The sequence below is a fragment of the Psammomys obesus genome, unplaced genomic scaffold, assembly GCF_907164565.1.
Source record: "Psammomys obesus unplaced genomic scaffold, mPsaObe1.curated_primary_1811, whole genome shotgun sequence".
Classification (NCBI taxonomy): Eukaryota; Metazoa; Chordata; class Mammalia; order Rodentia; family Muridae; genus Psammomys; species Psammomys obesus.
The window spans coordinates 14458045-14481616 of record NW_026596109.1 but is presented as its reverse complement, the minus strand read 5'-3'; the positions used below and the strand labels follow the sequence as shown (position 1 = coordinate 14481616).

Here is a 23572-nt window from a genome sequence, read left to right as displayed (position 1 = left end):
GCTTCCTGACCACTTTCTTGGGTGTGTTTTCTGACGACTGTGTTTTCTGGAGTAAACTTTGGGGAGACCTTGATGAGGACAGTGAGCCAAGCCCTTACTGGACTCTGATGATGGCATTTTGTGGTCAGGAAGGAAGTACCCATAGGTCTTGATATCTGTGCACTTGGGACAGAAGATGGCTTTTACTCAGTCTTAAAGACCTTTCAAGTGGGGCCAAGAATGAGTTTCAGGCATTTGGGTGGGGTGAGGTTAGAGATTCTGGGACCAAAAAGTCAGAATTCAGCTCATGTGGTAAGTTGGGTAAACTTGACCAAAGGCATGCTGGGGTTTTGGCAGATAAGCCGGTGGGAAAGGGAGAGGTAGTATAGATTATTAGTTTGGGAATTCTAGGTTCAAAGAGAGAGTGGGTACACAAGCCATATCTATTCTTTTGAGTTACCCAAGGCTTCTAAGGAGATGCAGTGGGAGTCTTGGGGATAGACATGGGGGTTCTGGAAGTCAGGCTCTAGATGTCCTGCCTGGTTTAGAGCAGGACTTCAGCTGACAGTGGGAAGAAATGACAATGGAGGAGAGAGCATGGGATGTGTAGAAAAGCGTCAGGGCCAGAGTGTTTGTGCTGCTGGACCTGACCTACCAGTGATGGTGGGAATCTAATCAAATTCTAGGTCTTATTTTCTGGTCAGAGGGCTCTTAATTTTCTGTCTCAGACACTTTAGTTTCTGGATTCTGCAGAGATCTGAGTATGCAGCAGGAATGCCTTAGAACCTGTATTAGGTTGACCTTGAGGTAAAAGCACAGGTCCCTGATAGGTGTGAGGATGCAGAATTCCAGATAGTTGGAACAGAGACGACTCCTAATCACCAGGTCTTTCCTGAATCTCACAATGGGAATATTTGGGCCGTGTGTCTTGTTTGTCTTGTCTCCAGCCCCATGTGGCTGCTCAGTAGAGTTCACAGTTGCTACATCCCTGGAGTGGGTAGGGAATGAGACTTTTGAGGTCAAATATTACTTTTTTATATATAGTTGTTGATGACAGGATGGAGGTCCTTTAGTCTCCAGTGAGGATTTGACACTCGAGCATTTTCTCAAAAATCAGTGTATTTTAGTTGTACAATACAGTGAGTTTCATTATGACATTTTGGCACTTTCATTGGATGAACTTATTGCTCCATTACCCACAACTGTCCTTCCTTCTTATCGGTCCACTTCTTTTTTTTTTTTTCATAATATTCTTGTACTTGTCATCTTTTACTCTCATTCAACATCTGAAGGAAGACATGTGAGTGACATGCTTATGTTAATTACTTTTGTATTGCTGTAAAAATATACATAGCAAGAGCACCTTTAACCTTTCTTTTGGTTCACAGTTTGAAGGTACAGTCCATGGCAACAGAAGATTGAGACAGCTGTCACATTATGCCCATAGTTAGAAAGTAGAGACTGAGGAAAGATGGTAGTCATCTGGCTTCCTTATTTTTACTTTTTCATTCAGTCAAGGACCCTAGCTCATGGGAAGCCGCTGCCCATATTAAAGGTGGGTTTCCCTCTCAGTTAAACTTCTCTGGAAACACCATCATAGACATACCCAGAGCTGTGTCTTGTAGGTGATTATATTTCAAGTAAAAGTCCACAATGAAGATTAACTATCACAAGTCCACTCCTTGCCATGTTGACATTCAAACACACCAGTTTTAAGTCATGATGTTTCACCTCTAAGGCCTATGGCCACTTTGTAATGCAAAATGCTCTTAGGTCATTTGTAAGAGTACCCAAGAATCTTAACAGTTCTAACATTATTCGAAAACCCCAAGTCAAAAGTCTTTTTTGAAACTAAAGGTAATTTTTTAACTACAAGAGCCTGTTAAAAAACAATCCATGTACTCACAATAAACAAGGGTAAAAAGTAAAGATTCCTATTCTAAGAGAATGGGAAGGACTGAATCAAACAGTAAATCATAAAAGTTTTTTTATTTTTAATTTTATTTTGTCTGGAATCTGGGACTTGTGGCATCATCTGGGCTCTAGTGGGCTGCAGTAGCCTTGTCTCTCTAGCTTTGCTGGAGCTTCTCTTCTGGGACAGCTCTACTTAGTACCTTCAGCTTTCCTCAGTGGATGTCCTAGTATTGCCAACATCTTACAGTCTTCATTACAACTTCGGTCTCACCTTTACAAGTTTACACAACGTCCCTCTGGGCCTTCCTGCAGGAAATCTGACCCTTCCACCATTGGAAGCTTTCTAAAAGCTTGGTGCAAGCCTCCACACGTTTATGATGTTGCATTTTGCGTGCCTAAAAAACCATGTGGGCAGTGTTGCTGCCAGTTCAAGGTGTCACCTAGCTTCCCTCTGGCACAGCAGTAGTGATTGTGACCTGATGCCTGAGTCTGGGAGAACACTTTCCTAGGCACTTTGTTTTCAAGCAGGAAACCTCTTGGTTTCTCTGTAATGGTGCCAACCAGTGTCTTTAACAATCAGAGCTGTTTTCTCAGCATTCACCTTGTTTGTAAACTTTAAACTTGCTCACACAACTTTTTTTTTTTTTTTTTTTTTACCAAATTGCACTTTCTTGTGTATTTCTGATTTCTTTTGTCATAAAAGCCATAGCATCAACTATGCAAAAGCCTAGACATTATGCTGTCTTTAAATTTCCTCCACTGTAGAGGAATTTTAATTCAGAACATTGCTGCTCTGGCAAGAGATCACAGCCAAAGATCTTCTGGGTCTGTGTGATCCAGCTGGAATACAAACATGCCTTTAATCCAGGAGACAGAGGCAAGAAGATCTGAGTTCAAGGCCAGCTTGGTATAGTACTCTATACCAGGTTTCAGGTAAAGAGAAACTTAGGTCCAGGCATGATGATACACACCTTTAATCCCAAACCATGAAGGTAAAGATAGTCTGTAGAAGAAGGCTCCCATGTTTGAAAGTGATGTCTAATTGAGTGGCAGAAAAAGTGATGAATCATAGAAAGATTTGACAGAATAGGCTAGGCTCAACTCTCATGTGAAGAAAGAGGAAAGGGAAGCTACTTAAGGGACAATGCAGAGAGGAAGTTTTTACCCGGACAGTAATAGAGAGGTTATAGAGAGAGAACTCCAGTGAAGCAGCACGAGCCAGAAAATGAGAAGGTGCCAGAAGATTAGAAAATATTGCTGGGGTTATTTTGAGGCCAAGCAGAGAGAGAAATTCAGGGACCAAGAGAGAAGCCAGATTAAATCAGTCAGCCTGGAGAAGAGTTTGAGCCAGAACAGCTGAATTGATCCAGCCAGCCCAGCATTCAGAAAGGACAAGAAAAGGGCCAGGTTATAAAGCATTAAATCTCAGAGGCTGAAAACATTCTAGGCCTAGGTTAGCCTCTAGCATTCATCCTACAAAATAATTCAGAAGGCTTTAAAAACAAAACAATCAGGTCTTTCTAAGCAGCAACCCTACTCCAGTACCAGTTTTCTACATTAGTTTTAAAAATATTTGTTTTTTTGTTTATTTATTTATTTGCTACTGTGAAAAATACTCTGTAAAGATACTTCAGGAGAGAGAGATATGTTTGGCTCAGTTTGACAGTAGAGTCTTTATGGAGTGTTGCGGCAGGAGCTTGAGGTAGCTGGTCACTTTGCATATGTGACCAGGAAGCACTGAGAGGTGAATGTTGGCACTCTACTAGCTTTCTTTAAAAAACAAAGAAAGAAAGAAAAAACAACTTTCCAGTCAATCTAGCACCCCAGCCCGTATGACAGTGATGCTCACGATCAAGGTACGTCTTTCTTTCCCAGTTAGATCTCTTTGGAAATCCCCTCAGACATGCCTTGAGATGGGATATCTTCTAGGTGATTTTCAGTGAAGTTGAATTGACAGTGAAGGTTAACTGTCTGAAGCTTTTCTGGGTCTAGCTTGCTTTGATCACCAAGAAAAGGGACAGACCTGAAGATGAACCTTTTTGAAGCAGATAACAATCTAAGCCTTGTATACTATCAAGCCACAGGAGTTCTTAAGTTTCTCTTATTCTGTATCGTACTGCAACACATTTTTTCCTGATTTTGGAAAGAAATGCAGAATTGTTGAAAGATTATGGGCATTAGAATGAGATGGGTTGACCAAATTTGCCAGCATTTCTAAATCTCATTTTCTTCTAAAAAATGGAGCACTGACCACTGAAAGGCTACATGGAGACTGTGCATGAAGTCCTAAGCTGTCAAAGAGACAAAAACAGGTACTTGAGAAATGCTATTAATGTACTGCTCTGTTTGAAGCAAATGCAATTTAAGCCTTAGATCTACCAGGCAGCTGTGTGTACTTCAAAAGTTATCTCCTCCAATGGGCCTCAGCTGCTTCACAAGCGATCTAGAAAAAATTGTATCTGCTTTATAGTGTTGTTGTGAGTTTTTATTAGATGGTCGTAATAATATTTACCTTGTATTTATTTCTAGGTTTCAGGTAAACTACATCATTGTGTAAAATATTAAAAATTTGTGAGCTCAGTCTCCACATTCTGATGGGCGCAAGAGGCTCAGGTGATGAGATGGACATATAGTCCACTCCTTCCTTTCTTTACTCTCCCCTAAGTGAAGACTGATCGCCTCTCAGATATGAATTGATATACCTCATAGCAGGTTCCTGTAGTGTTTCTTGTCCCAGTTGATTTTCTCTTCAAAGGAAAGTTCACATAAAACAGAAGCCCAACATTCTGCTTACCTGCTCAAATTCTCTTAGACACAGCATTGTATTGGTCAGCCTAGTCTCTTTATCCTGTGTCCAGGTTCTTTCCTATAGCCCTCTAAGTGAAATTTGAAATGTACTCATCCATCATTAGGCAAGATCCTAAGACTCAGAAGCAGCTGGTGTAAACACTATTCTGGCTTTTTATTTGTCTGTTGGCTTGTCTTATGGACCTTTCCTTGAAACCAGGGTTCCTTATCTGGGACATTGGAGAATGAACTAGACTGATATTCCAGGGGGTTTTATGGCTTTAAGGATGATGTACCCTGTGAAATTCCCATTGGACTCAGTCCCCAGGGCATCATTGAGAGGTGTGGCCTTTGAAAGGTGATTAAGAAATGAGGGTCTGACTTTATGAATGGGATTAGCTTCTTTATAGCTGGACTTTTACCTTTGTGCCTTCTGCTATGTGAGGATTCAACATGGTGCCATCTTGGAAACAGAGAATGGTTCTCACTAGACTTCAGAGTTGGTGCCTTGTTGTGGGACTCTAGCTTCTTGAACTGTAAGAAAATGACTTATGTTTTTAATGTATTACTCAGTTTGTGGTATTTTGTTTTGAGCAGTACATATGGCTAAGCTAGAGTCTTTTAGCTCAAAGGCATTTTAACAGATTTAACACCCTGCACTGTAACCGGGGGTTCTTTTACTCTTCTCTTTCTCTCACACCCAGAAGCACTCAGAAACCTACCAATTTACATTCAGTTTCCAACACATGTACATGCCTCTTCATATATCTGGGCATGCATGTTCACAAGCACACTCACCTATACACGTATAAACACTTACAGATCCTTGTGTTTCCATGAACACCCTTGCATTTAGGCAAACTCAAGTCTTCCTTGTTCTCAACTGGAATCCCAGCATTTAGAGAGCAAGGAACATCTTCAATACTCTTCTGTAGAATGAGGAATAAATGAGCTCTTCCCTCTTCTATTAATGCACACCAATCTATAAAGTTCTCAAGTGTACACACTCCAGAATATTTGGCACATGCTGAAAGACATTAGACACAGTATACTCATTCCCACCACATTTCAGATGTCCTCAAAGTCCCTTCTGGCAGCTAAGGGAAGTCATTTGCTGAATGGAACCTTGCAGGCTCCCTTGCGGTCTTGTTTGGGCTCCAGGGATATCCAAGGGCCTTGGGACAGGTGCAGGATTAGCTCCACAGCCTTAAGTTTGGACAGCACTTCATGAAGGTCAAATCACTTTACCAGAGGATATCCCACTTGAGTCTGTGATCAGTGTTTACTTTCTCTATGCTCTGCCTAGAGAACAAAGACCTGGATAGTTCAGGCTATCTACCCAAGGTCAAAAAGCCAGTTGTTTGTTTCTTTCTTTCTTTTTCTTTCTTTCTTTCTTTCTTTCTTTCTTTCTTTCTTTCTTTCTTTCTTTCTTTCTTTCTTTCTTTCTTTCTTTCTTTCTTTCTTCTCTTTCTTGGTTCTCTTAGAACCAAGTGAACTAGCAAAATGGGGGAATGAATGAAGTTAATATCTCCTTCAGAGAGCAGAGTAAGGCCTCTCTGATGATATAATCTGCCAACTGATTAAAACATTATTGGCACTGCTTTATGGTCCCCAAAGCTATGTCATTTTTGGCTGATTTGGAAAGAGCTGGTAATGTGTGATACTATTTCAGTTTTCTTGGTTTGAGGTGGCTGGTAAGCATATGGGTCAGCAGAAACTGGTTCTTTTCTACAAAAATGGTACTTTGAGAAGGTTGGGGATCTCTTTAGCATTCTGAGCACCTAAGCTGGGTTCTTCTTGACTACAGCCTATGTTAGAAAGATGGTAGCATGACAGGACTATTGACTTTGGAATCAGACTGACTGGGTTAATCCCAGCTTTGTCCCCATACTGTCATAAGACTATAGGAAAATCACTTAACCTCATAGTCTCAATGTTTTCATTTCATCCTACTTTGAAAAGTTTAGTTAATATTAGAACAAGCTAATCCTTACGTGGGGACTGACACATAGTAGAAGATTATTAAATAATAGATATATCATTGGTCAGCTTACCACTAGTTTCTAGCCGGTCTTAGGTTTGGAGATTGAGGCTGTATAAAATAATGGGATAGGTAGGAAGAGAGAGAAAGAATGGAACTTTTCCTCTGTCTGGGTCATTCTCTTTCTTCCTATTCATTCCATATCCCCAGCCATCATTTTCTTTCTTTTTGTTTTTTAAATTTGGGAAGCTCTTGCTCTGAGGAGCAAGGTCTTTGCTCCTCATCTAGATGTATCTAAAGGGGTTTCCAGTCCTGAAGATTGTGTGGACCAAAATTTAAAACCAAGTTTACTCCCATCTCTGCCAATGGATGGGTGCATAGGTGAGACACATTAGCTGCTCAAAGATACCTCAGCTGATTGGCTTTGTTGACTGATGGTCAACAAAGGCTCAGAAAAACAATGGAGGCTAGTTTGTGGTACTCAAGGCCAGTTGGAGGCAAAGGATGATGACATTTCATGTAACTGCTATGCAGAATAAGCTAGATGCATAGGAATATAATCAAGACAAATCTTCAACCTGTTATTCTGCTCAATTGCTTCTTGCCTTCTTTCATGAAAACTGGGACTTATCTTACAAACCTTTCATTTTCTCTTGGGCAACAAGAGATATTTTATATCATTTATATCCATTTATTTTATAAATTTTCTATTCAATATTCAACCCATTTCCTTTAGAATGCTATGATTACTGTTTGTCCTAGTTTGTTTTCTGCTGCTGTAACAGAATACCTAATATTGGATAAAGTGTAAGGAATAAAAATTTATTCCTTACAGTTCTGCAGTTCATGAACTCCAAGATTCAGTAGGTGAGCCCTGGTAAGCACTATTCTGTAGCATCTTTTGTGGCAGAAGTCAAAGAGGGAGCAGAAATGGGCAAGAGATTAAATCTATAGCCCTGAGCTATTTTATTTGTTTATTTTCTAGTGTTGGGAGTTGAACACGCATGCTTATACATACTAGGCAAGTGATCTTTTAAAGAGCTATCCGCAGATAAAATACTTTTGTAATAAGTATTCTTGAGGTCGAACCCTCATTGCCTAATCATTTAATTATGGTTATTCTTTATTCTTAAAAATTTCATATATACGTACAATGAAACATAATATAACATTCATTTTCTCCTCTATCCCACCCAGTGTTTCCCCAAAGTGTTCCCCTTCAAACTTTATGCCATTTGATTTTGATAACCCACATAGCTACCCGTATGTGCATGAGTGTGGGGCCATACACCCATGTGACAAAACTTTTGCTGGCTTGCTATTCTGTGGGTCTTGTGCAGGTGACCACAGCAGTTGTGTGTTCATGAGGGCAATGGCCCTGTAATGTCCAGAAGACACAGAGCTGCAGTGCTCCTCCCCATCTTTTGGCTCTTAAATTCTATCTATGTCCTCTTTCTTGATGCTCCCTGAGTTTTGGCATGAAATGAGTTGAACACTCTGTCTCTTACTCTCGGCACTCTGGCCAATGCACATGTCAGCAATGACTGCTTTTCAATGCAGAGAGGAGTTTCTCCGTTCACAGCAGCGAGCAGACCAGGTCTATAGGTATAAACACAACTATCTAGAAGGGATTTTGACAACATGACCTTCTAGCAAAATAACAATAGCTGGTTATACTCTAGGACCTATGACACCCCAGTCATGGGCTTTGGAGCAGAATTACTAAACTAGGCATTCATTAAATTCCATACTATGGAGAAGGTCTCAAATTCTATTAGAAAGTGATTAGTTAACCTGTAATAGGCTTGGCACTATTGTACCAGTGGGCACATCTTGTTTGACAGGTAGGTATTTTGACATTTAAGGACCAGCTCTGGGTAAGACTATTGATGTCTTTTCTCTCCCACCAGCATGCAGAGTACTTTCTGGCATGATGAAAGCTAGTTAATAATGGGGACCTTTCCCATTTGGTTTGAGATTGATGTTCTATGTCTTGCAGACAAAAATGTATGGTGTCTTAAGCAATAAGTTCTTACCATGTAGTTACAGTAGGCGACCAAAGTCAGTGACAACAGTCTGTGTTGTTTTGAGACCTCTCAGGCCTTTTTGATTTATTACTTAGGAAATATTCCACACCTTGCCTGGGATTTTTATTTAACAATCCATGTCTTCCAGAAGCAGAATTGTCTACCCATGTAGGAAAATTCAATTGAAACTTTTTTTTAAAGCTGTATTTTGAAAACAGCTCACCAACAAGTGGGTTTCCACAATACTTTTTCACATGCGTCTATTGTGATTAACCCACTATACTCTCCCTGAATCTCCTCCCCCCATTCCTGATTACTCCGTTAATCTCCAGAATTTCAACCTCTTCTTTAAGATCATGTGTGTTCTATTAGTCCTCCAATTATACTTTTAGTTGGATTGTGACATAGTAAGCTTTCCTATGTCTTTGCAAGTACCCCTCCTTTGGGTTAGCCCTTCCCCATACCTCCTGGTTCCCCCACCCCCACATTACGCCCCCATGCGTAAGTTTTTTCATGCCCAGTATTTCACCTCTCTGCTTTAGTTTTCATATAATCTACTATCTGTCCCTTAGCTATCCTTCATTTTTGTTGGTGGGTGAGGGAGTGGTTAGGCTCCATCATGCAACAATGTTGAGGTACAAACAAAGAGTTTAGCCTGTGTATCTGGGGGACACAATCAAATAAAATAACATTACTACCCCCAGTAATAACAATAGTGAACTCCAGAATTCATTTGAATGCTATGGTTTTCCTTGCTACTTACCTGGACCCAGAACTGCCACTGATCAGTCTCCTGTGGTGAAAAGTGTGTGTGTGGGGTCAATTTCTTCTTGTTCTCTTAGAGCATTTCCTTATATATTTTTAGACCACAGTGGATTTAAAACAAAACCTTTTTTTTTTTTTTTTGCATTGGCAGAGGTGGTGGGAGAAGGTAAGGGAGGGCAGGTAGGAGAGCGCATATAAATCAGTGTAGACTTTGTAGATCCAAGGTCTGTCTGTGCCTGGCAGGCATTGACTTTTACTTGTTCTTTCTCAGGGTGCTTTTGCTATTTTGGAGTACTATATCCCCAGCCTGTGCAAGAGTTCTCCTGATGTGGGCATGCTGAGTGTTTCAGACTCCTTCCCATTGGCTAGGCCTCTGCTAGCACCTCCAGACCTTTTCATCCAAGGACTCGGCTTCTCATGGTCCTTTGTCAGGGCCTCGCAGGTCTTAGACCATCTCCCTTTCTGTGTGGTCCAGATCTGGAGTTGAGAAAAACACTTCTGCATTCTCTGCCTTGATGAACTCTGAGAGTGCAGGTTGTCCCTTATGCAGCAACCTCCTTTTACTCTGAAGTTAGAACATCTGGCCAGCTACCCTCTAACCTCTCCTATTTATCAGCGGGAGTCAGATTCCTGCTCACCATATCTCCTGAATGGAGAGAAAACATCAAGCCTTCCAAAGATCCCATTACAGCCACTTTCCTCAGGCTGGAGTTAAGGGAGGGAGAGGATGAAGATGCACAAAGCACAGCTCTTTCCAGAAATCCCCTGTCTAACTCTCCACGCAGTGTTGGCCTGTTCCCCCTCCTTTATATGCCAGAGGTGGGTGGTCAGCAAAGAACCGCAAAAGCAGTTTTCAACACCACCTTTGGCATTCCTTGCATGGTGGTCTTCTATTGTGCTAGTGGATGTGTTATCTATTATCTTGGGACCTTGCATGAAATCTAGACTAATGTGGTTACATTTTAAAGTTATCTTTGTTTTTTTTTTTTTTTTTTTTTTTTTGTCTTCAAGAAAAAATGTTGAGGCTGGTGTTACTGTTTCTGTTTAATGGATGAGAAAACAGGTCCAGAGAGGCTAAGAAGTCAACTCTAGGAGTCCAGTTAAGATTAGATACCTGGTTAATCGGATTCTCAAACTTCTGGCTTCTTTCTTTCTTTTTTTTTAATCCTACTATACAGACCGAGGCTTTGCTCTTGAAGTTGGTAGATAATATTCACAGGCTGATCACACAGCTGAGTATGGACGTTAATGTTCAGTCTGTGTTTTGGATGCTTATTGGGACATATTTCTATCCAAGAGCTCATTTGCTAGGTTGCTATCCAGAACAAGAGCAGTCCTTGTGAGCTGTGAATTGCTTTCGAAGAACCTAGCAACTAGATCTACTCCTTTGTGCTTGACCTCAGCATTGTCTTTGCTCTCCCTCTCCATTTCTTCCCAAAGCTTTTATTTATTTATTTTATGTCTTTGTTTGGTCATGCTGATTATTATATTGGATAGAGATCTTTATCATCACCAACAACACACATTTTAAAAGAGTATATTTGTTTTGGGCATGTGCCTTTATTATGTTCATTTCTGTGTTTGCAGCAGTTCTTAGTAAATACTGTTTTGCAGCAGAGGTTAGTTGAATTGACTCATTGGCTGAGAAAAGTTAATTTGAGGGTAGGTTAGGCGCCAAGGGAGGGAATGAGAAGGGAAATGTGTACCTATAGGAGCTGTAACATCAGCCAACAATGGCTCATTCTCTCCATTCCCTGGGTGATCCTGCATGAGTCACTCTCTGTCAGCTTCAATTTTCTCCTCTGGCCAATGAGGATGAGGGTCCCCATCCTGCCAGCCTCACCGGGAGTGTAAGACGAACCTCTGACAAGATCTTAGATGTGGAGAGAATTGACAAAGTATCAAACATGTGGGTTTGGTGTGGGAAAACAAAACTTGTGAGTCAGTCTGGGTCCCCGCAGACAGTAGGCTTGGAGGACCCAGGGAGCCACCCAGCCTGTGTAAGTGGCAAACAGAGGTCTCTACTTTCTGGGATAAATTATCAACCAGGCAGAGGCGTCAGGGCTGCTGCACTCTGTCTGGCCTCTTTGGCCATCTCGCTCCATGAGACATAAATCCCCCAGACTCCCTAGTCACTTCCAATCTTCATCAGTGTTTAGTTTTTAGCTTTGTCCCCCCTTTTTCTTTCCTGCTTGCTATTTTATAGGGCTGTAGGTCATGAGGGCAGGATCCAGCTACAAATCTCACATATCTACCTCTCCCTGAGACTGAGGGTGTGAGTTGCAGTGGTCTGAGGCAGAGAGCCCTGAGGCAGGGCCACAAGGATTACTTTGGAAGCCCTTGGGAAGACAGGATCAGGAATTTGCTATCCTGATGTGCCCAGAATTGAGAAAGACCAAGGAAGATGTCAACTTAAAGAGAATCTGAGGAGTGACAGAGGACTAATTTCCATCACATTGATCTGGGTGCCAATGACTAGGCTTGCTAATGGCACCTACTTTCACTTTTCTGTTCTTTCTTTTTCTTTCTTTCTTTCCTTCCTTCCTTCCTTCCTTCCTTCCTTCCTTCCTTCCTTCCTTCTTTCTTTCTTTCTTCCTTCCTTTCTTTCTGTCTATATTTCTTTCTGTCTATATTGCTTTTTGTTTTTTTAAGATAGTTTTTCTTTATATAGCCTTAGCTGTCCTGGACTTACTCTGTAGACCAGACTGGCCTCGAACTCACAGAGATCCTTCTTCCTCTGCCTCCCTGAGAGCTGAGATTACAGGTGTGTGCCACCCCACCCAGCTCATTTTCCTGTTCTTAAGACTTCTAAGGTCATGGTAAGGCCCAACCAGCGTGTCCTAGGCTAATGTGTCTCTCTCTCCTGTGACACATCTGCTATGTAGTTTCCTCCTTTCTTCACCATCCATGATAGAACAATTTGTGACATGGTCTTCCTTGAGTCACTCTCTATCAGGAGTCTAAGCAGAGACTTTGGGGTCTGCACCCTGAACCTCAGCAGTAGTATGATGTTTGACTCATTGTCTGTGCTCAGTAAGGGCAGGCTGGGGGAAGAAGCCTAGTTGTCTGCTACAGAGATGTTTCTGTATCACAGAAGACTGCCACATAGGTATACAGATATCCAACATGAGAAAAGGGCTTCGGAACAAATTGCAGTCCAACGTCTCCTCTGTTGAGAAAAAGACAAGTTCAGAGAGGAAAAGAAACATGGCTGGGCTCACCTAATTTACATCCAAAACTGGATACAAACGTGGCCAACAGTCTGTCTCGCCAGCATTCTAGTCATGTGTGAATGAGGGGAGGAACTAGCAGTGCAAAGCCTGGACATCTTGCTAGGCCAGAGCTTGGCACCATCAGTGCTTATGCAGCTCTGTTTTGGATGCCACCTTGGGTTCACTGATCTGAACAGATATATCCATCTATTCAGAGATGTGTCCTGTCCCACTCCTCCAAGTCCGCAGTTAGCCCAAATGTTTTTCTGATTCAGGCCCTGTGAAAGGACTGGGAATATTGAGATGAGGAGTGTGGCCTAGTGGGACCTGACATCAGAATGACATGTTCTAAGATGGTGCTTTAAGTATGAAAAAGTAGTTGGAGAAGGACTCTTAATGAAGGGAGGACAGTTGAGTTGTGCCCTAAAGTTGAATGCCATCAGAAGCAGGAAAGGGGAGCAGAGTATGTAGACTGAAAGGGGTGGAGAGATATGGGATAACGGAGGAGCCTTGGGGTTTATAAGAAAAGAGTCAGCCTGTTTGACTGCGGAAGAGCCACAACCATGTTGTAACACATGTGAAGACTAAACTGATGATTGGCTTTATCCTGGATAGACTCTTCCCACAAAGGACCCCCTTGTCCCCCACATTGGCTGCTGAATTTGGGTGGATGCCCAGCAAAAACAGATGGTTTGGCTAATAGTGGACTTGCTCAACCTTTCTCAATACCACTGTGGCCCTCTCCACCAAGGGCCCAGCCCTGCTGCACAGAGAACACGCTCTTCCACCCTTCAGTTTTTCCCAAGCTGAGATTTCGCTGCTTCTGGCTGCAGATGGGGATTCTGGCTTTGGGGTGTGTTCAGACCAGAATTTCTGTGAGCCCCATGGGCTTCTTACAACATCTGAGATTTGGGCCAGGCCACAGTTTCTAAATGTCTAAATCACTGTTACACCTTCCCATCTCTCGCCACAGCCAGAGGCATCTGTAGTGAAGTTGGGAAGAATAAAAGATCCCAAACACCAACCCTGGGAGATGTGGGGCTTGGCCCCTGCCTGCAAGAGGTGAGAGAGCTCACTCTAAGCCTTGGGAGAAGAACTTCCCAAATGTATAGCCGTAAAAAGCTTTAACAACTCTGTACATAATGTCTCAGTTTTATTTTTCTATTTATAGTTACTTGTTAAGCAAGTAACAGACTTGATTAGAGGCTATGAAACTTGCCCTAACTGCTTGCCAAGGGTTCGGGAAGACTGTAAGGTGTGGTCACTCTTGGTGTTCTACCAAAAAAAAAGTTTGCTTTCTCTCCGTTTCACTCTTGCCATACAACCATGTTCACACCTGAGACCTGTCACTTCCTCTTGCAGGCTTGCTTATAACAGGCCTCCTTGAATTCTTTCATCCTGAGCCTCTGATAATAGTTATTTTGGCATTGTTCATTGTCTTGGAATCACAGTGTTTTAGAATCTAAAACTTAATCAGCCTGGATTATTAATGCCTAAAATCATAAATTATGAGAAACTCAGAGTCCTCCCATTGTCTGAAAGTTGGCAATGAAGAGAACTAAGATACTGAATTATAGAAGTATTAAGCAGTGCCTGCTCAGCATGCATGAGCACTCTGCAGTGAGGCTCAGATCAGGCCCAGCGTATTCTACTAACTGGTAAGGGAAAGGGGACTGAACAAGTAATCATTGACAGGAGTGGCAGCCAGACCCCTGGCAGAAGGGTGGAGAAGGGAACAGAGATGCTGCGTTTTAGCTGGCCACACATGCTCACAAGTCACCTGTCATGTCTGAGTCTCTTGGGCACAGGGGCCAGTGAAAATTTGAGTTAGTGCTATTATGCAAACAGACAAATTAAAATTCGAGTCTGGACTCCCAGCTTTAGACTTTAAGATTTCTAGAATTTTAGGCTACCAGATACTTAGATGAGAACTTAAGGGTAATATAGATTATCAGAATGATAAAGTTTGAAAATTGTAGGCTATAATAACTGAAGAGAACTATGATTTTATCTAATTATCTAGTTATCCCCTAGTAGAATACGTTGAGGTTTGGGGAAAGTCTGGGTTCTAGAAAGCTTGCTGGAAGCCACTGAAACTTTTATAGAGCATTGCAATATCTGAAGTTCTAGCTGTATGTGGCAAGAGACAGGGAAGGAGAAGCTACAGCAGATGACTGTGATTGGATGTACCAACAGCATCTCAAATGAATGCTTCTCAGTGTAGCTACCATAACATCAAGAGATGCCCAGCTTGGTGTTCCCATTTGTAATATCCAATTCTCTGGCTCTAACAGAATATCTGGATAATTTATAATGAACATAAACCTATTTAGTTTGTGGTTCTGAAGGCTGAAAAGTACAAGAGCTTGGGCACTGATATTTGATAAAAGTCTTACTTTGCATCATCTCTTGGAAGAGGGCAGAAGGGCAAGAAAGGATGAGAAGGAAAGAGCAAGAAATCAAAATAGTCAGGCTTACTTACATAACAAATGCAGTGTCAGAATAAGTAGCCCATTCCTGTAATAATGACGTCAGTCCATCGATGGATTGCTGCAAAGCTCTTATGATCTGGCTACTTCTTACTAGGCTTCCCTTCCCAGTTCTCTTGTTTTGGGGATCAAGTTCCCAGCACATGAACTTTGAGGGACATATTGAAACCACAGCATCATGCTATGCTGAGGAATCACAGATCTGGAAAAGGAAAGAAATTTGCATATTTTGGACCAATCAATACACGACAGACCAAACCTGGGTTCATCCATATTGCTCAGCTTCCATCCAGCTATTTTCCTTTCCCTGGTGTCATTCCCAGACTGAAGACTCTCGTCTTATCATCCTGATAGCTTTATGGGAACGAGTTTCTATATCACTTGCATGCAACATCAAAGGACAATGAAGAAAGGAAATGGATTACGTGATGAGAGCTCCATACAGAATTCATGGTGGGGCCAGTGTGTGTGTGTGCGTGTGCATGTGTGTGTTATTCTTCTCTAACCCAGTTCTGGTTTTCTGTCACAAACCATATTCAATGTGTTCTTCATTGGCTGGCACAAAGAACCTTTGCACAGAGCAAGGCTTCAGGGGAGCCACAGAATAACCCTTGACATTGTCCAAAGATGGAGACTTGGCTTCAATAACAAAACAAGCTGAAAACAATTAATGAGAGGACAATTGGTCCAATACGTCCATTGGACATAGTAGGCTACAGTGGACCAAGTAGGCTATAGGCTACTTTTTGTACTAAGCCAAACCTGTGGCATGAGAAAAGGACAGTAGGCACTGGTGCCCCCAGAGCCCCAGAATCCTGGTTACACAAGGAGTGATTCTGCAATAAAAATTGCATTTAAGGTTTCTTTGCCACTAGATGAGAAGCGACTTAGGTTACTGATAACTTTAGGTATAGTTTTGGGGCATACGGAGCACATTCTTCTATTTTCTTTATCTTAAGGACTATCTCCTCACAGGAAACCCCAAACCCACTTTCTTCTGTGACTCTTTGTTGGCAAAGGTGGCCTCTGTTCCAAATCCTTCCTGCCTGGCTGGATAAATGTTTACTTACGGGGATAATAGTCACACTATATCAGTCAACATAGACTAACTTTTGAACAAACAGCTCACAAATTTCAGTAAAGTTAATTTCTACCTTATGCCGCTGACAAATGTGGAATTTACTCTCTTCTACACAGTCATTCGGAACCCAAGTTTCTTCCATTATGTGGCTCTGAAATCTACAGCAACGGTTTTCACCCCGGATGATTATTTTCTCTGTGTCCCAACCAAGGCTCATCTGGACATGTCAAGAGACATTTTCATGTTACTTCTACCAAGAGTGGAGACACTATTGACATCTAGTGTTTAGAGACCAGAGATTTTGCCTGACACCCTATACTGCACTAAACAGCCTCCATCAAAGACTTATCTACCCCAAAGGTCAGTGGTGCTGAGGTTGAAAATTCCTGAAGTGTGATCTTCTTCAGTCATTGAATAAGAAGATGAAGAAAAGACAAGACTGCAGAATTATATGTGACACAGTAGGCTGGCTAGTTTTAGGTCAACCTGACACAAACTATAATCATTTGTGAAGAAGGAACCTCAGCTGAGAAAAGCCCCCAGCATACTGTGGGCAAGCCTGTGAGGCATTTTTTTTCAATTGATGATTGGTTTGGAATACCCAGATGTCTGTATTTAGCGTAGGTCTAAGCTGGTGTTCCCGAGTGCTATAAGAAAGAAGGCTGAGCAAGCTATGAGGAGCAAGCGAGTCAGTAAGCAACCCTCCCTAACGACCTCTGCATTAGTTCCTGCAAGGGCCTCTACGAGGTTCCTTCTGCTGTTTTAAATTTGCATCCAGAACTCTTTTCAACTAGAATAAGGTTCCCTGTTACCCTGTTCCAGAAAAGAAAACTTCATACTCATCACATAACTCAGGGAGGAAAAGACAGTATTTGCAAGGTTTTCACTCCTGGATTAGCACAGTAGGATTTTGAGAACCTCTTGGTTACTCAGAAAGTCCCCCAGACCTTATAAAAATGGCTGCGGAAAAAGAGCTTTGGTTAGGGAGAAAGGCACTTGTCTTCAAAATTGGGGCCTTCTTCCCAATAGTTATGTACACCTTGGATGCAATCCCTCTCAGGATCTTATGGTCCTTGTTAAAAAGTGGGAAAGAGGATTTTCCTGATAAGTGAGTTGATAGAGGCATAGTTGCTGCTTACTCCTCTCTCTCCATGCCTCTCCACCTATGTGTTAACACCCCTTTCTTGGCATCAGCATCCCTTTAAAGAATGGGGTCTTATTTGCTAGGGAAGGGCACAGTGGAGGTGGTTGGTTTAATGACCATCTCCTCTCCTGGGGAGCCCAGTTGGCACAGGGAAGCACTCGGGAGTTTGTCATAAATAAGTAGGTCCTTGTTCTCACTCTGTCAGGAAGAAGCCTGGGCCTTGATTGATGTGGTCCATTTGGGCAGCAATGGGAGCCCGGAAGAATGTTCACTGGCAGATGTGCTTGTAAAGATTCACATAAACCCCAGCCTGGCTGGGAGCCAGGGTCTTGGTCATCCTTGCAAGGCTTGCTCAGGAGGAGTCTCTAAGAGGAGAGAAAATTTTCTTTCTTTCTTTCTTTTTTTTTTTTTTTTTTTGCCAGGTGAGAAGTAAGAGGCCAGTCTGTGGGATGCACAGTGAAGAATAGGCTTTCTAATGTTAGGGAGAGAAACTACCAGGCTTTTCTGTGGAATTCTTAGGAGGCTCACTTTCTCCTTCCTCCTTCTTTGTGAGAACATCCAGGCTTGGACTCAGCCTAACCGAGGCATTGTGAGAATCTGCTTGAACTGGCACGAACCGTACAGGGGTTGAATATTTAACTTGTTTTTGGTCAAAGCTAAACAATTGTGTGTTAAAAATTATGTTCTCCCTGGAAAAACATTACACATGAGAGAACTGTCTGTATCTCTCTGGTCAGCAACAGTGGATGTTGAAAGGAAGAAGAAAAGAGGGCGGAAGGATGTGGGGGATGATCCCAAGACAAAACTCTGCTGACTTCAAGATCTGGCTGACCTAACTCTTAATTCCCTGAAGGGAGAAGTCATTAAAGCTTTGTTAACGTAGCTCAAGATACAGCTTGAAGCTTTTTGGGCCCATGCCCACCCCTACCCACTCTCCACTTGTGAAGCCACCTCAAAGCCTGAGTCCATCCACAAGGCCCCTTTTCTCCGCCAGTCTTTCTTTCTAGCTGAGCTGGAGGTTGCCTTGCAACTGTCAGCAAGTGGGACCTGTTACTTCCTGAGGAGGGAGGTAAATATTGCGGCCACACATAACCTTCACCACAGCGTTCAAGCACTCCACCTCGGCATCTGTACAAGCAGGCAAGTCAGGAGAGCTAGGGAAATATGTCATTACGTGTGGGGGAACTACAGATGCTCCAGGAGAGAATAGCTCTCCTCTCCCAATCTTTTCCTGACTTGATCACTGTGAGAGAGGAGGAAGGGGGAAGGAGAGGGAGGGAAAGAGGGACAAGGAAAGAGGCTAGAAGCACCTAGAGAAAGGGGGCCAGAGCGAAGTTCACTCCTGGGTCAGAAGCTTCTGGTATGCTGAACTTGCTTGGCCATCCTAGACCTGTCATTGCAACATAACAAAATTCAGGGACCTCTACAAAGAGCTCACCTTCTGTCCCCTGGGATTCAAGGGTGTGCATGAACTTGAGACTGGTAGTTGCTGCAGCTTATTTAAAAAGAAATTGACTTTACAGAGTAGAATTGATTTATTACACCCAGTGAAAGTGCCCAGTTTTACAAGTGCTAACATTGTCTACAGTCATGAAGCTGTTGCCTCGGTGGAGATAACAAATAAATCTATCAACCTGTAATTCTTTTGTGAGAATTTAAAAATTATTATTATTTTTCATTTTGATGAGATTGTATTTATGTCATCCCCACCTCTCCATCTCCCCCTCCAACTCCCCGTGTGTCCTCTTCTTTTGTAAAATTTGCCCATGACTCATCCCTATACATATATGATCAAAACAATTTTTTAATCTCGCTTCTTTCCTCCAGCAGGAACATTAAGATATCAGTCATGCTGCTGCTGTATCATTAATTCATTTTTTTTCTGGAATAGAGTTTTATAATGCATTTATACAACAATTTATCTGCTCACCTATTGGTGGTCCTTTGGATTATATCTGGATTAAAATTATTACAAATGAAGTTGGATATGACCATTCATACCTAAGTCATTATAGGGACATTCTTGTATCCTCAGTGGACTATACTAGTTACCAAATGAATTTTTGACATGGTTCTACTTTTTCATGTTCCCCTCAGTAGTGTATAGAAATTCAGCTTCTCCACATCCTTGCTAATAATTAACATTTTAATTATAGCCATTTAACGTATGTGTAATGTTTTTCTATCACAGTTTTAAAATCACTAAGATGGCAAACATGATTCTATATGCATGGTTACCATGCATCTGTAATTTTCATGAAATGTCTGTTCAAATGTTTTTCTCACTTTTATTTTTTATTGTTTGAGAATTTCATACACGAACATAATCCATTCTGGTCAAACATTATCTTCCATATAATTTCTTCCCTATCTCTTACTACCTTTCCCTCCAAGCTTTATGTGTTATTTTTCTAAACCTACTGAGTTCGCTCAATGCTGATTGTATGGGCATAGGTGTCTGTCTTTCTCCTAGAGCCCGGGTTGCTTATCAGAATCCATGCCGCTGAAGAAAACCAACCTTCTCCCGGTAGTCACCAATTGCCAGTATCTCCTAAGCTAAGCAATGGGATTTCATGTGTCTGTTCCCCGTGCATAATGTGAGTTAGCTTGGTCTGATCCTGTGAAGAGTGTATGGATGCAGCCATCAGTACTGTAGTTCATGTGTGCAATGGCGCTGTTATGCCTGACAAATAATGTTTCCTGGAGATGCCCACTACCTCCGGCTCTCACAGTCACTTTAAGCCCTCTTCCAGCATAGTCCATGAGCAATGAGGAGATGGGTATGATACAGATACCCCATTTAGAGTTGGGCACTCCTGTCTCTCTATTAATCACCATCTGCTACTACAAAAAAATTCTATGACGAAGCTTGAGAGATGCAATAGTTTGTGACTATAAAGATAAGGTCTCAGAAGGAAGCTTAATACTATGTCCATTTAGCATAACAATACTATAAGGTTCTTTTTAGAACCCATGACCTAGTCAGCAACAGGTTTTTGGCCCAGTAGAGGGTATGGGACATGAGTTTCAAAAATAATCATAAAGTGGTTGTTTATTTTTATAACATTTATGCCACTATTACACCAATGGGCGTATTTTGTCAGGCACATTGTTATTGTAGTTCAAAGGGTTCACAGCTGGGTAAAACTGCTTACTTTTTTCTCTGACAATGGCACATAGACTCTTCCAGCATTGTGAAAGTTAGCCAAAGGGATATAGCTCCCTGGTTGGTAGCAGCTTGATGTCACCATATCCTACCACTCAAGTATGTGGTGTCTTTAGCAATAGAGCCTTCCAATAAGTTCTGAAGGGTAATCAAGATTATTGGAAATAGTCAAGAGAAGGAAATTAGAGACATAAAAATAGGGAAATAAGTCAAGCTATCCCTCTTTGCAGTCTAAACCATTTTTCAGTGTACAGCTCAACAGTATTAAAGTATATTCACATTGCCAAGTAGCAGATCTCTTCAACATGCATTGAAATTTGAATGTTATACTTACTCTGGAAAATCTCCACTTGGCTCTGATACATCATACTCTTAATATATTGAATTTTATTTGTTATATTTTAATATGGATTTGATTTGCTAAAATCCTGATTTTGCATCTGTTTTTGGAAGACATTGGTTTGTAGTTTTCTGGTAATGTCATTATCAGGTTTCAGCATCAGGGAAATGCTGGCATCAGACAATGAGTTGGGAAGCATTTCTCCTTCAACCTTCTGTGTAGGAGTAGTATTGTTCTTTTCCTTAATGCATAATAGAATTCAGCAGTGAAGAAAAGAGTGTTTTCTCTGTGGAAAAAATTAGGCTATAAATACTATATCACCAATAGATACAGAAATATTAATCTTCATCTTAAATTGAGTTTTAGTAGTTTTTGTCTTTTAAGGACCCCAGTCCATTTTAGTTATCCAACTAATAGAACATTTTTAATATTTGAGGCATCTGTGGCAATATCATTTGTCTCACTCCAAAATGTGCAATTTGTTTCTTCCTGGCTGGAGATAGGAAATACTCATACACTTAAGACATCTGCTCTAGGTTTTACAAATTGTTTCTGTTGTGTAAGCTTCTCTTTTATTAATTTATGTGATGCACTTTATTGTTTTATTTCTTCTTATCTTTATTTTGCTATCTTTATTGCCAAAATTTAATAAGAATATTTTCTCCTGTCCTTATTGTTATATTCTAAATTTATTTTTTTATTTCTAGTTTCTGTTTGAGTCTTTTGAAGTGTCTACTGAATTAAAAATATTTCTTTTGAGCTTATAAAATAATTATATAATTCCCACTCCCTTTTCTCCTTCAAAATCCTCTCATATATTCATGCTCACTCATTTTCAAATTCATGACCTCTTTTTCACTAATTGCCATTCTATATGTCCTGTTCAGAACACAGAATGTTACTTGTATGCATATTTTCAGACCATTTGGCACTAAGACAACCAATTCATGTCCTCCTCCCTGGGGAAGACCACCTCTCCTGTGCCTAGATTTCTTCTGTTGCCTTCAGTTCTTTGTGCAGGGTTGAGGCCTCTTGGGAATTTTCTGTTTCACTTTGTCGTGTCCATTGGTGTCACTCTTGTTTAGCTCACATTTCAGCAGTCATGTTGGTGATTGTTTATGGGTGTAACTTCCAATATTACTAAGAGACACAATCACACAGCAAACTCCATGATCTAATTTTTACAGCCTCTCTGCCCTCTCTTCTGCAGTGTTCCCCGAGCCTTCCATGTGGAAATGTTTTGTAGGTGTATCCCCTGGGACTGAGCTCCACAGCTCTGCATTTTGATTGGTTGTGGTTTCTGTAATGGTCCCAGTTCTCTTGCAAAGAGAGCTTTCCTTGAGGGGTTAGGACTACCCTTATCTGTGAGCATAAGGACAAATATTTAGGGTATAGTCAGGGATTTTGCTCATTTAGGAAAGGGGTAGCTATAGGTTCTCCTTTAAGATCCATAACTGCAGTAGCAGTGAGTGTTTAACTTTTGAACAAATAGACTAAAGCCATTTTGACAGCCTAATTTGCTAATTATAAATCTACCTCATTTATGAAGTGTTTTGTTTGATTGTTCTCTCCCTTTTCTTGCTTCTTTGCATGCCTAGTAATCTTTGATTAGATGCCAGAAACTGTGACTTTCACCTTGTTGGGTGGTAGATTTTTTTTTATTCCTATAAATCTCTTTTAGCTTTGTTCTGGGATATATTAAACTACTTAGAAACAGTTTGATCTTTCTGTGTCTTGCTTTTATGATTTGTTTGGCATGTCTGAGCAGTCTATGGGGAATTATTCCCTACCACTGAGCAAGACATTTCAGTACTGTGCCAATGAATTATGAGACTTTTGCATTTACTGGGGGAGGAAAAAGATTCAATATTCCTATCCGGTGTGAACATCAGTGTTACCCAATCTTCTCAGATTTTTTCTGTCCTCTAGTGTGCCCTCACATGTATGTTCTATATAGCAATTCAACATAGAGGTTCCCTGCAAACCTTCCTACAGGTAGCTCCTTAATACTTGGTGCTGCCAGCCCACTTGACTTCCCCAACTCTTAGTTTGCTCTTCCCACTTTTAGAGCCTCTTGGCTCTACTCAGATGTCCTTATGCTGCTGCCGGCCTAAGCGCTTTCTTGAGACAGCATGCTGGATGTTCCTACTGCTTGCCTGATTTGTGGATGCTCTCTGGAGGGCCACTATGTTTGTTTTCTGATGGCCAGGATCTGGAAAACCAGTGTTTCTGATACCTTGTCTGCTTGTTGCTTATTTCTGGTAGGAAGGTAAGTCCTATCCTGTCATTTCAGACAAAGTGAAAAAATGTCCAATGTCACTTGTTTCCACAGATTTCTGCAGCCTGGGAGAGTGGTGGAGTAACCCACTAGTGAAAAACGACAGGAGGAATTCCAGTGAAGTTCTCTAGGAAAGAAGAAAATGTTATTTGTGCCTATGTCACCAACTTCCCTTCAACCCCTGGTGGACAGATGATGTTAATGAGTGTCAAGACTCCATTGCACAAGAGCAGAAGTCAAAGAAGCAGGTGGATGCTTGGATGGCTCTGGACCATATAAGGTGACATCCAGCCAGAAAGGAAGCCCACAGTAAACACCTCTGGTGGGACAAAGAAGGGGAAGGCTGCTTTTTCCTGTGGGGTCTTCAATAATAGAGGTGGTAATTTAAAATAAACATCTGTGTCCAAAG

General features: G+C 41.4%; 1 long non-coding RNA gene across 1 annotated transcript in view; it reads left to right on the top strand.

Moving 5' to 3' along the window:
- The window catches only part of LOC129692617 (uncharacterized), a 30973-nt gene extending 7401 nt beyond the window's left edge, over positions 1-23572 (top strand). The window contains exon 2 of the long non-coding RNA XR_008722725.1: positions 23218-23572. This is a non-coding gene — a long non-coding RNA (uncharacterized LOC129692617). The remainder of the gene's footprint in view (positions 1-23217) is intronic.